The sequence below is a fragment of the Apium graveolens genome, chromosome 5, assembly GCF_009905375.1.
Source record: "Apium graveolens cultivar Ventura chromosome 5, ASM990537v1, whole genome shotgun sequence".
NCBI classification, from domain to species: Eukaryota; Viridiplantae; Streptophyta; class Magnoliopsida; order Apiales; family Apiaceae; genus Apium; species Apium graveolens.
This window is the reverse complement of record NC_133651.1, coordinates 281409926-281423812: the sequence shown is the minus strand read 5'-3', so window position 1 is coordinate 281423812 and position 13887 is coordinate 281409926. Positions and strand designations below refer to the sequence as shown.

At 40.3% G+C, this 13887-nt stretch overlaps 1 non-coding gene across 1 annotated transcript; it reads right to left on the bottom strand.

The window, feature by feature from the left end:
* Positions 1-350: 350 nt before the first annotated feature.
* LOC141662899 (small nucleolar RNA R71) lies at positions 351-457 on the bottom strand. The gene has a single exon (XR_012551002.1). It is a non-coding gene; the product is annotated as a small nucleolar RNA R71 (small nucleolar RNA).
* Positions 458-13887: the final 13430 nt, after the last annotated feature.

Sequence of the window (13887 nt, the reverse complement as noted above, 5' to 3'; positions counted from 1 at the left end):
TTTCTCGGCCTAAAATTGATGACATTCAGTCAAGCATCCTTCATCCGGCTATTCAAGCTAACACCTTTGAAATCAAGTCGAGCACTATTCAGATGGTGCAGAATTCTGTTTCTTTTGGAGGAGCGGCAACTGAAGACCCCAACATGCACATAAGGAATTTTGTCGAGATCTGCAGCACTTTTAAGTATAATGGCGTGACTGATGAGGCTATCAAGTTGAGGCTTTTCCCATTCTCACTGAGGGATAAGGCTAAAGACTGGTTACATTCTGAACCAGCTGGGTCCATCACTACGTGGCAAGATCTTGCGCAAAAGTTTCTGGTGAAGTTTTATCCAATGGCAAAGACTGCTGCTATGAGGAGTGCTCTTACTCAGTTTGCGCAGCAACCTACAGAATCTATGTGCAAGGCTTGGGAACGCTACAAGGAAATGTTGAGAAAATGTCCACATCATGGAATGCCGGATTGGATGGTAATCACTGGTTTTTATAATGGTTTGGGGGCCCAATCTCGGCCCATGCTCGATGCAGCAGCTGGAGGCGCCTTATGGGCTAAAAGCTATACTGAGGCGTATAATCTTATCGAGACGATGGCTGCAAATGAGCATCAAAACCCAACTCAGAGGATGACGTCAGGCAGGTAGCAGGTATTCTGGAAGTTGATGCAGCCACCGCTATTGCAGCCCAGCTCCAAGCGCTATCAATGAAGGTTGATTCTTTGGCTACGTATGGAGTTAATCAAATAGCTATGGTTTGTGAGATTTGTGCAGGTTCTCATGCTACGGATCAGTGTTCTCTTGTCAACGAATCTGTTCAGTATGCGAATAATTATCAGCGACAACAGCAGCCTGTGCCAGCAACCTATCATCCTAACAACAGAAATCATCCAAATTTCAGCTGGGGGAATAATCAGAATGCTATTCAGCCACCATATCAGCAAGGAGTGAGTAAACAGTTTAACCCACCTGGATTCCAGCAACCATAGCAGTATGCTACAAGGCAATCATATCCTCAACAGGGAAGTGCAGCTGCACCTACTAGTGCTGATTTTGAGGAACTTAAGCTGTTGTGCAAGAGTCAGGCGGTTTCTATCAAGACCTTAGAAAATCAAATCGGTCAATTAGCCAATGCAGTGCTCAATCGTCAACCTGGTACTCTTCCCAGTGACACGGAAGTACCAGGCAGGAAGGAAGCTAAAGAGCAAGTCAAGGCTATTACCTTAAGGTCTGGAAAAGTAGCTGATACTGAAAAGGCAAAAGAAGTCGAAGCTGAAGTTAGAGATGAAGAATCTAAGCAAAGGGAGAAAGCGGCGGAACCAAGGAAGACTACTGTTGAACACACTCTGCCTGAGGCTAATACAGGGGAGAAACAGCTCTATCCTCCACCACCTTTTCCTAAGAGATTGCAGTAACAAAAGCTGGATAGACAGTTCGGGAAGTTTCTGGAGGTGTTCAAGAAACTTCACATCAATATACCTTTCGCTGAGGCTCTGGAACAAATGCCTAGTTATGCGAAGTTTATGAAGACTATTCTTTCAAGGAAGGTGAAACTGGATGACCTTGAAACCGTTGCTCTCACGGAAGAATGCAGCGCTGTTCTGCAGCAAAAGTTACCACCAAAACTGAAAGATCCAGGAAGCTTCACCATTCCTTGCACCATTGGCAATCTAACTTTTGACAAGTGCCTTTGTGATTTGGGAGCAAGCATTAATCTGATGCCCTTGTCGATCTTTAAAAAGCTGGATCTGCCTGATCCAAAACCCACATACATGTCGCTACAATTGGCGGACCGTTCCATTACTTACCCAAGGGGCATAGTTGAGGATGTGCTCATCAAGGTGGATAAGCTCTTCTTTCCTGCAGATTTTGTTATTCTGGATTTTGAGGAAGATAAGAAGATTCCCATAATCTTGGGGAGGCCTTTCTTGGCTACTGGCCGTACCTTGATAGATGTGCAAAAAGGGGAACTTACTATGCGGGTCCAAGATCAGGATGTGACCTTCAACGTATTCAAGGCAATGAAATTCCCTACAGAAGATGAGGAGTGTTTAAAAGTGGATGTGATTGATTCCGCAGTTACTTCGGAACTCGATCACATGCTAATGTCTGATGCATTGGAAAAGGCCTTAGTGGGGGATTTTGACAGCGATGATGAAGATAGCAACGAGCAATTACAATATCTGAACGCTTCTCCATGGAAGCGAAAGCTCGACATACCATTTGAATCTCTTGGTACTTCTGACCTTAAGAATGCTGAAGGGAAGCTCAAACCATCAATAGAGGAAGGACCTACCTTGGAGCTCAAACCATTACCTGAACACTTGATGTATGCTTTTTTAGGTGATTCATCTATGTTACCTGTTATTATTTCAGCTGACCTTTCAGGTAGTGAGGAAGACAAGCTCTTAAGGATTTTGAGAGAATTCAAATCGGCTATAGGATGGACCATAGCAGACATCAAGGGGATAAGTCCTTCATATTGTATGCATAAAATTCTGTTAGAGGAAGGTAGTAAGCCAACTGTGGAACAGCAGCGAAGACTGAACCCGATCATGAAGGAGGTGGTGAAGAAAGAAATTCTGAAATGGCTAGATGCAGGCATCATTTATCCTATTTCTGACAGCTCGTGGGTGAGCCCCGTGCAATGTGTACCTAAGAAAGGAGGTATCACTGTGGTCGCAAATGAAAAGAATGAGCTCATCCCTACTCGAACAGTTACAGGATGGAGAGTATGTATGGATTATAGAAAATTGAACAAAGCCACAAGGAAGGATCACTTCCCTCTCCCATTCATTGATCAAATGCTTGACAGATTGGCGGGACATGAGTATTTTTGTCTTCTGGATGGTTATTCCGGGTATAATCAGATTTGTATTGCACCAGAGGATCAGGAAAAGACTACCTTCACTTGTCCATTTGGCACATTTGCTTTTCATAGAGTTTCATTTGGGTTATGTGGCGCCCTGGCCACCTTTCAGAGATGTATGATGGCTATATTCTCTGACATGATTGGAAATAATGTCGAAGTGTTCATGGATGACTTCTCCGTCTTTGGACACTCATATGATGAATGTTTGAATAATCTGCGCGCCGTACTCAAAAGATGCGTGGAAACTAATTTGGTGCTTAATTGGGAGAAATGTCATTTTATGGTGCGTGAAGGCATTATCCTTGGGCATAAGGTCTCTAGCAAAGGTCTGGAGGTGGACAAGGCCAAGGTGGGAGTCATTGAAAATCTTCCCCCACCTAATTCGGTAAAAGGAATCCGTAGTTTTCTCGGTCATGCGGGTTTTTATCGGCGATTCATCAAGGACTTTTCAAAGATATCTAAGCCGTTATGCAATTTACTTGAGAAAGATGTGCCTTTCAAATTTGATGATGAATGTTTGGCAGCATTCGAGACTCTCAAGGAGAGTTTGATCACGGCACCAGTTATTACAGCACCAGATTGGACAGAACCGTTTGAGATGATGTGTGATGCGAGTGACTATGCAGTAGGTGCAGTTCTGGGACAGCGCAAGAAAAATCTCTTCCATGTGGTCTACTATACGAGTAAGACTTTAAATGGGGCCCAATTGAACTACACCACTACTGAGAAGGAGCTTTTGGCTATAGTCTTTGGCTTTGAGAAATTTCGATCTTATCTGCTTGGTACGAAAGTAACAGTATTCACTGATCATGCAGCTATTCGCTATCTGGTTTCTAAGAAGGATTCGAAGCCGAGACTCATTCGTTGGGTGCTTTTACTTCAGGAATTTGAGTTAGAGATCAAAGATAGAAAAGGTACCGAGAATCAAGTAGCTGACCATCTCTCTAGGTTGGAGAATCCCGATTCTACTTCACAAGATAGGACGTTAATCAATGAATCTTTTCCGGATGAGCAGTTGTTTGCAATTCAGGAGGAAGAACCATGGTTTGCAGATATTGTAAACTATCTTGTCAGCAATATAATGCCTCCTAATTTGACATCCGCGCAAAAGAAGAAGTTTTTGCATGAGGTGAAGTGGTATATGTGGGATGAACCATATTTGTTTAGACAGGGAGCTGACCAGATCATCAGGAGATGTATCCCGTTCTGTGAGACGGAGGGGATATTACGAGACTGCCATTCCACGGTTTATGGTGGACACTATGGAGGTGAGAAGACGGCAGCTCGTATTCTGCAAGCAGGTTTTTTCTGGCCCACCTTGTTCAAGGATGCTCATCAGTTTGTTTTAAGGTGTGATCGTTGCCAAAGAGTGGGAAATTTGTCAAGGAAGGATGAGATGCCATTAAATGTGATGCTTGAAGTCGAGGTCTTTGATGTATGGGGAATCGATTTCATGGGGCCTTTTATCTCATCTTGCAATAATCAGTACATCTTGCTGGCAGTCGATTATGTCTCAAAATGGGTCGAAGTTAAAGCTTTACCGACAAATGATGCAAAGGCAGTGCTAAATTTTCTTCATAAGCAAATTTTCACAAGGTTTGGAACACCTCGGGTAATCATAAGTGATGAAGGATCGCATTTTTGCAACCGTAAGTTCACTTCTATGATGCAGCGTTATAATGTGAATCATCGAGTAGCTACTGCCTATCACCCGCAAACAAATGGTCAAGCGGAAGTGTCTAACAGAGAGATAAAGCGCATTCTAGAGAAGGTTGTTTGTCCGTCAAGGAAGGATTGGTCTTTAAAGCTCGATGAAGCTGTTTGGGCTTACAGAACAGCATACAAAACTCCACTTGGGATGTCACCATTTCAGTTGGTGTACGGTAAGGGATGTCATCTACCGGCGGAGCTTGAGCATAAGGCCTACTGGGCATTGAAGAAATTGAACCTGGATTTAGATGCAGCTGGTAAGAAAAGAATGCTTCAGCTTAATGAACTTGATGAATTTCGACTTCAAGCGTACGAGAATAACAAAATGTATAAGGAAAAGGTGAAGAGGTGGCACGATAGGAAGCTACATCCTAAGTTATTTGTGCCAGGGCAACAAGTTCTGTTATTCAACTCTCGGCTCCGACTTTTTCCTGGGAAGTTGAAATCAAGGTGGTCTGGACCTTTTATTGTCAAAACTGTGTTTCCACACGGAGCGGTGGAAATTTTTGAGAATGATTCGGACCAAGCATTCAAGGTTAACGGTCAGCGGTTGAAGCACTACTATGGGGACATGGCAAACCGAGAGGTGATTAGTGCCATTTTGTTGACTACGTGAGAAAGGTACGGAACGTCAAGCTAATGACGAAAAAGAAGCGCTGCGTGGGAGGCAACCCATGAATTGTTGTTACAGGAACCCTAAGAAGTTAATAACCTATCCAAAAACACACAAAAATCAGAAAACAGGGGCTGAAAAAAAAAAATCCAGAGACCCTCTGCGCGCCCGCGCAGCTATGCTGAGCGGCCGCGCAGCTTTCTTCGTGCCCGCGCAGAAATGCTGAGCGGCCGCGCAGGGGTCGAGTTCCAGAAAATTTTTTACAGTTCAGAAAAAAAAAAAAAACAAAAACACAAAAACCCATTACAGCCCATAAACCCACGAATTCTTTTCCCATTACCCCATGATTTTATCCCTCAACCCCACTCCTAATCTAATTTAACCTACTCCACACACTATATATACATACACCTATCCTACATATCTCCCACAAACTTCCTACACTTAAACCCTCTCATAAACATCAAAAATCAGTTCTTACATACTTTTATTCACAAATCAATGGCACCCAAGAGAGCACGCACTATTGACAGCAGCAGCACAGTTTCTACTGCTGATTCATCAAGGGGTACTGCTGCAAGGCCTCGGTTAACTGACAGAGCTGCGGAGGAGGAGTACACTAGGTTGTTGGGGAAGCCGATTCTGAAGGAGAGGGGGTTTTTACCATCAGGGAGGGATGGTGAGTTGTTGCCCATGATTGCAGAGAAGGGGTGGATAGCTTTTTGTGAGTCACCCGAAGCAGTACCGATGAGTGTTGTTCGCGAGTTCTACGCGAACGCGAAGGCTGAAAAGAATGGGTTTTCTGTAGTTCGTGGGCTGACGGTTGATTATCATCCTGCGGCGATTCGCCGTGTGATTGGACAGCGAGAGAGGAAGCCCGAGGAGGAGAACTGGAATGAAAAGACTGCTGAGGATTTTGACTTGGATTTGATTTATGCGACTCTCTGTCGACCGGGCACAGTTTGGAACCGCAGTCCAGCCAATAATGAGTATCGTCACTTTCCGGCGATCGCCATGAACAGGTATGCCCGTGCATGGAATGCATTTATATGTGCTAATATTTTGCCTTCTTCACATGCACACGAGGTCACAGTTGAGAGAGCACAGTTGTTGTGGGGAATTCTGAATGAGGAATACTATGTGGACCTTGGTGAGTTTATCTACCAAGGAATTCTGAAGTTTTTGAGGGGAGCAAAGCATATGAACATCCCTTATGCATCCACGGTTACGAAGCTATGCCGAGCAGTAGGAGTGAATTGGCCGGCTCATGAGCAGTTGCAGTTGCCAGCAGCTCCGATAGATTCTGGCACTCTGAATGGGATGCAGGAGTGGACCGGTGGTGAGCCTGAGGAGCATGGGCTGGGTTATCGTCTTCCAGGAGGGCGTCCAGCACGAGGTGCTACTATGGCTAGCCAGGGCGTGGTGAGGCTAGTTCTTCGAGAGCTCAGGAGGGTGCTGGGATGGGTGATGCCCAGTATAGGAGGCTTTCACGGCGGATGGATGCCATGTATGAGACGCAGAGCAGGTTTGCTCAGGAGCTCACCCTTGCGTTAGGGACTGCTTTTCGAGGCCTTGGAGCTGATATCCAGTGGCCAGTTTTTGGTGAGGACTCTGCATACCCTCCGCCTGATACTCCACCCACTGAGGGTGATGATGATGATGACTCCGAGTAGGTATACCCTGTGTTCCTTTCTACTACCTTCACTGGGGACAGTGAAGATTTTAAGTTTGGGGGTGGTAGTTAAGGAATATTTTGTGTGTGTCATATAGCTGCATATTCATGATAGTTAGTTCATATAGTTGCATAATTTTTGCCATATAGTTTTTTTTTTATATAGCTTTAGTTGTTTGTCAAATCATATAGCTCATGCATATACCATGATCCCTTTTGCAATGATTTATCGACTGAATTGTGATATTGATGCGAGTGTAGTGATAGCATTAAAGTGATATTAAGTTGTGTAGGTTGATATGCATGCTAGAAGCACTTGTATTGTCACTAAGTCTTAGAGAATGCTTAAGGATTAGATTGTTGTTATGATCTGATTATTTTTGAGGATAATCTATTTATTATGCTTAGAATTTGATAATAGGTTCTTAGTGGTAAAGGCATGAAAAAGAAAAAAAAATGGAGTAAAAATGGAATTTGTTGCTAGTTGTGGCTAGGCGTCAAATGGCTAGTAGCCGGCTCGCATGTTATGCGAGTAGTCTAGGGTTGAGCAAGATGGAGCGAAACGCACTTGCTCAGAGAAAAAAAAAGAGAAAAAAAAAAAATTGCGTAATTGATCAAGAGTGGGCTCTTTGGTATTCGAGTTATTAAGTTCTTAGGGGACTTTGTGCCTAGTGACCTAAGGCTTTTAGAGTCTGGGATCCGCTAACCTAACGCTCGTTACATGGATACCATTGTATAAGTCTTTTGTGGACCTCACTCATTGCACGGTCAAATAAGCATTTGAGTTGTAAATAAAAAACACGATTCCGTAGTAAGCTCCAAAGTTCTTGTAGTGTTGTATATCACTTTGTGCCTAGAATTTTTATTCTTTGTATAATCGTAGGATTGCCTTGAGGATAGTCTAGTCATAGTAATTGGTCTAGTTCCAAAGCATATCTGTAAGCATTTGCACACACCACGTTTCTGGCTGTATGTCCGTTTGCATGAGTTTATTGATCTTTAGTGTCTAACTGCATTCGTTGAGACGTGACAATTTGGTTGGTTAATTGTAGTAAGGGGGATCGTTGCATTTTCATATAGATTGCATTCATGCATATTTTTAGTTGTTTTGAGTCTGTGACGCTTGAGGACAAGCATCGATTTAAGTTTGGGGGTGTGATAAGTGGCATTTTATACCGCTTAGAACGTCTTAAAATGGCTTAAATTGGTGTCTTGAAATCAAGTATTTTGTGTATTTGATGCATTTTTCTAGTGTTTATGCATTTCAGGGTATTAGTTGCATTTCGGAGGAGGAATCATCAAGAATAAGCCTTGGCATGTGTTCACCATTGCGAGAGGAAAAGAACGGGCAGATTACGGCGAAGAAACGGAGCAAACCTGGAATTTTTCCAGTAGGGTCCTGCGCGCCCGCGCAGCAATGCTGAGCGGCCGCGCAGCAGCCTTGCGCGCCCGCGCAGAAATGCTGAGCGGCCGCGCAGGGTCGGGGAAAAAGATATATTGTTTTAGACTTCTACTTCTGTTTGGCTTCCAACTTCTATGTAATCTGAGTTTTATGGGACTATTATATAAGTAGATTTGAGACGTTTTTCACAGAGTATTAAGAGGAGATTATGTTTTAGATTGTGTTTTGCAAGAAGCGAAGGAGATAAGGAAGAAGACCGATTTAGCACACAGCAGCGAAGAGGAAGCATATATTCTTGTGATTCTTGTTTTGTTGTAACGTTGGATGCTAGTTTTCTTGCTTTGACTTATTTACTCTTGTGACGTACTCTGTTTTAATATAATTAGTTTAGTTATTATTTTCTTGTGTCGTTTATCATGATTTCATATGAACCCATGATGGCGGTAAGTTCTATTATGGGCTAATCGTGATCATGGGGTTGCAACGGATTTATTATGAAATTCTTTAGTTAATTGTTTAATACTTTAGTATGTGATGATTGCATGATATCTAGTATTGGTTGTGCGTATTCGTCTTATGTGCGTCGCGAACATATAAGATAGGGTGTTAATCTCTTGTGAAGCGACGGTGGATCTTGAGATTTAGAACTTGCCATGCTAGCATAGGTTCATGTACATTGTGCATGATTAGTGGGTAACTCTAACAGTTTTATTTGCCTTATGTAATCAAAAGGAATAACTTGTGCTTAAATCGTTGTGTTGTCAATTTCTGTAGACATATAGGAACTCAACATAATTGATGACTGTTTAACTTCTATCTTAATTGTGGATGTTTGGTAGAATGGTATTAGTACAATGAAAGTTGGCTTTTATCAGTTTCGTGTTATTCGATTAATATCATCACTGTCACATGCTAAAGGTAATAACTATGGCTATAGAAGGAAGTAATAATGAAGTTGTGATCTCATGAGTGTTTTATTATTGATAAATTGAAGTGTTAGTTAAGTGGTTAATTAAGTAGTTAATTATAGTTAATATTTAATCAACAATTTTAAGTGTTATCTTAACATTGAGAAGTAATCATACATTGGTGAGTGAGTTTAATTAGACAATAACTTAGTCTGAGTCTCTGAGGGAACGAACTAGAAAGTATTCTATATTACTTGCGAACGCGTATACTTGCGTGAATATTAGTGCGTGATTTCGCCCTAACACCCCTCACTCCTAGAACTCTCTTTCTCCCCCTTTTTGTTATCAGCAAGTTGAGTAGAGGAGGTCTGTGCAGCCACCAGTTTCTGAAGCAAGTCTATTTGTTGAGTTTGGTGTAGATGGATTGTTGTAAGAGAAGCTTCCATAGCAACCATTCTGTTGTCCAAGGAATCCACCTTGTGTAATATCCGGGATATATCGTGTAATTATTTTTGATATTAAATAATTATTATGTGTGTTCAGTATCTATTCTGTGAGTTAATTGTTAAGTGTTATCTGTACTTGGATATTCAAAAATAATATTAATTGAGTATTTTAATTTTATATGTCCAAACTAAAACATAGATAATTGTCATATCTTCCTAATTATTTTTATGTTGATTTATGGATTTATAAGGATCATATATAAAATCTTTTTCCGAGGTTTTAAAATCTATTTTATAAAAACGGGAACCAACTGACATCAACCGTTGTTACGTTTTTGGAACCCGAAACTCTTCCGAGAACTCCTTCCTAACCTAATTGTAATATTCCGAGCATATTCCATGTTTCGACTTTTTCGATCCGGCATACGGTTTGTCCTGCGCGGGTCCCGGCGCAACATTTTTGATACAATATTCGTTTCGGTAAATCAATAAAACCCGTATTTTTGATAAACGGGAGCTTTTTATTAAACTATCCCAATTATCACTTCATAATACGTGTAACCAGGCGCTGAGACCAAGACCGCAGTACAAATTGTACTGGTTTGGATAATTATCCCGAAAATCGATACCGTTTGGATCAGTATTTACAAAATAAACGTACCGTTTTATATCCGGAATGATCCAACGGGATACTAATTCTCCGTAATTATAAATAGCCTTTTACCGTATTTTATTTCGTATCAAAATCATTTGCAGACAGATAAATATATAATTTTACAGAGAAAAATCATATAATCATAAACTATTCCAAGAATCAAACCAACATTTGAAGGTGTTATTGATCTTTGTTTGAAAAGCTCGAGTACTGGATTTGAAGGTCTTGAGAAGCTCTATCAGAATCTGTAATCCATACACGTGCCGAATCAAAGGTTTAATTTCTAAAAATTTATTTATTTTCGAATTATTTTTATGAAAAATATGAAATTTTGTTCGGATGATTGTTTGTATGATTTGATGATTGCATGTTATAGAGCTTGTTTTCCTGATGATTTTGGTATATTATCCGTCTGATTTGGAGCTCAATGACATGTTCAAATTTGAGTTTGATTTTCGAATTTTAAAATTAGGGTTTATAACCCGTATGAATGTTTTTAATTGAAGTTTGGGGGTTTTTGATTCAGGGGTTATTAGCTGTTGATTTATAGTGGGTTGTGTTCCTTATGAAATTTGCAATCGATTGATATATAGCTCGTTAACAGAGGATGCTTGAATCGTAAGGAGTTGTGATTTTAAAATTCCCGATGTTCGCCGGAAACCGGCGATGTTCTTGGCCAATTTTCGGCCAGAACAGGGATGATTAGAATGATTTGTTTGCATGAATATGTTCCTGGTAATCTGTAGTTTAATTCTGGAGGTGATGGTGGTGGGAGGATACCGGAGGTGAGTTCTCCAGCCACCCCCGATTTTTCGGCGACTAGAACTGCAAAATTGCAGTTTGGTCCCTGTACTTTTGAAAACGATGAAGTTTGGTCCCCCAGGTTTCCAGACTTTGCAAAAATAGGATTCCTGCTTATAAAATGTTTAAAAATCATATTTCCTATTTATTTTTATTATAAAAATTCATTTTTAATTTCTGAAAATTCTGAAAATTATTATTTTAATTCTGAAAATTATTTTTAATTCCAAAATAAATCTAAATTAATTAGTTAATTAATTTCAGTTAATTTTTAATTAATTAATTGGTCAATTAATTCGAAAATTAATTGATTAATTGATTTAATTAATTATTAATTGATTTTAATCAATTATTTAATTAGATTTAATTATTTAAAAATGATTTAAAAATTCCGAAAAATAGTTTTGAGCTTTAAAATATTATTCTAAATTATTTCCAAGGCTCGATAATTATTCTAAAATTATTTCGGAGCCAGAATTGGCCAACCGAACCCTGTTTATTAATCCGAAATTGATCCTACGACCCGTTTTAATTCCGAAAAAAAATGTTTTAAAAATCATTTTAAATACCAGAAAGCCTATTTATGACCCGAAATGTCTTTATAAATGATATGTCATTGATTATGTGACGTATTATGTGTTATATGTGATATGTTGGTTGACTGTCGGGTTGTATATTCGATGTTTACTATTTATTGCGTAACTTTCAATCCGTTAATCGGATTTGGGTAAAACGAAGGGTAGATAGAAGTATGTGATGAATAGAATCCTATGAGTTGATGATTGATAGATGCTTATGATATGTGAGCAGAAGAGGCCAGACGTGGGAAAGGGAAACTGGTAGTTGAGGAGTATGACGATTGTGATTGGAAGCGAGTGCAGAATAGTAAGCTAGTACCAGGCAAGTGTTCTGAACTTTCTCGAGATATTGTAGTACTTGATAATCCTGTGATATTGCAAGTGCTTTGAAGCACAGAAACCTAAACCCTGATTCCAATTATTGTTCTTGAGCCAGGAGCCATATTCTTTCTAAGCCATTGATTATTGTATACCCAAACACGAACCACAAATCTACGATACTACTCCACAAATACATACAAACTAAATACCAAACGCTGAACTGAATTACTTATATACACAACCCATGATATCTTATGCTTTGAAAGACCAAATCCTTGAAACCCTGAAATGTTGATTCCTTTGTTATCCAATTCTTTTATTGCCCGGCATCCAAGCTTTGAAATTACCTTGTTGATCCATACAAGTATTGAAATCCTTTCATTGTTAAGTACTCACTGTTGTTAATAATTCTGGTTATTGTTTATTATTGTTCATTCTGTTATTATGTTAGAATTGGATTGTTTTTATAAAATTGTGGACCAGATTCATGGTCAGACCATATAATGGTCAAGTTAGGCCAATGTGTGCCTTGGATCCAGTAGTTAGAGCAATGTTGTGCGCCTTGCTCGGGGTTAGTGCGTGACTGATCAGCAGTCTAACCTTGGTTTTTAAATTAAAAGTATAATATCCAATTCTAAATCATAATCCATTGTTCACTTGATATCATAATCATGTTCACCTGATGATCATTATTCTCAGTTTTGTCATTTGACTTGCTGAGCTAGTTAGCTCATTTGTGCGATATTGTTTCTGTTCTTTTCCAGTTAAAAAGGAACCGGTTGGTATTGAGGATCCCCAGTCCAGCGCGAGAGCTAGGGGTTCAGGTTGATTGAGCTGAGCTTGTAGGATTCTTTTGGAACAACTTAAGTCTGTAAAAGTTTGTAATAATGTTTAATACTCAGTTATGAGTTTGGAATAGTTGGGATTTGAACGGTATGTAATATAAGTAGAAGTGTGGCTTGTGTGCATACTTTAACCTGTTGCGATTCGTGGTAGTTGGTAAATAGGGTCACTGCATATTATTGTTATCTTTATTATTGTTATAAGTAGGTTATAAATAAGGCGAGTGTGTGTGTGGACCCCAAACTTCTGACCCGGGTTTGGAGGGCGCCACACCTTGGTTGCAAGATTAGAGTTTTTCCTGAGCCGTCTTTTGATGTCAAATATTGTGGCTTCTGGAATTTTAGCTTCCAACTTGTCAGAGATGTCTTTCTTAAGTTGATCAACTTCATTTTTGATGAGGGAGACATTTTGACTTTGTTGGTAGCCTGAGATTTGATGTAGTTGGAGAGAAGCAAGATGTGCTTGCAGAAGCTTCTTGGTGCTAGCATTTGTGGTTGATTGAAGTGCAGACTGTGTTTGGCTGATAAGTTGGATGAGTGTGGTCTTGAAATGGTGATCATCACATTGCTTGGAGAAGGCCCGTGATGGCATGCTTGATCTGGAACTAGGGCCTACTTCTCCCCCTATATCCAATGGCTCTTCTTCACTATCTCCACCCTCACCTCCAAAGAATTCTTCTGAACCACCAGTCTCATAATCAACATCACCAGCTATTGTGGGAAAGGTTGTGATGGCATCCTTAGCTCTTTGCATGTACTGTGTGGTATGCACCAAATTGAGCATTCTTTCTGCATTGTCATTGGCATGTCCAACTAGAAGTTGATATGTTGGAACAGGGTGAGTAAATGTCTCAGCATCCAAGGAGGTAGAATCTGTAACAGCTTGAGTTTGCTGAGATAGTCCCTCCCTGTTTGCATCCTGGACATTCATTAACTCACTTACAATGACAGCCACCCTTATATCTCCAGTACCTGCATTTCTCTTATTTTCTCTCTTTTCTTGCATCAAGGTCTCACTTTGGCTACCCACCCTCACACCCTCACCTTCACCATCTAAGGTGGGACTCCTCACAC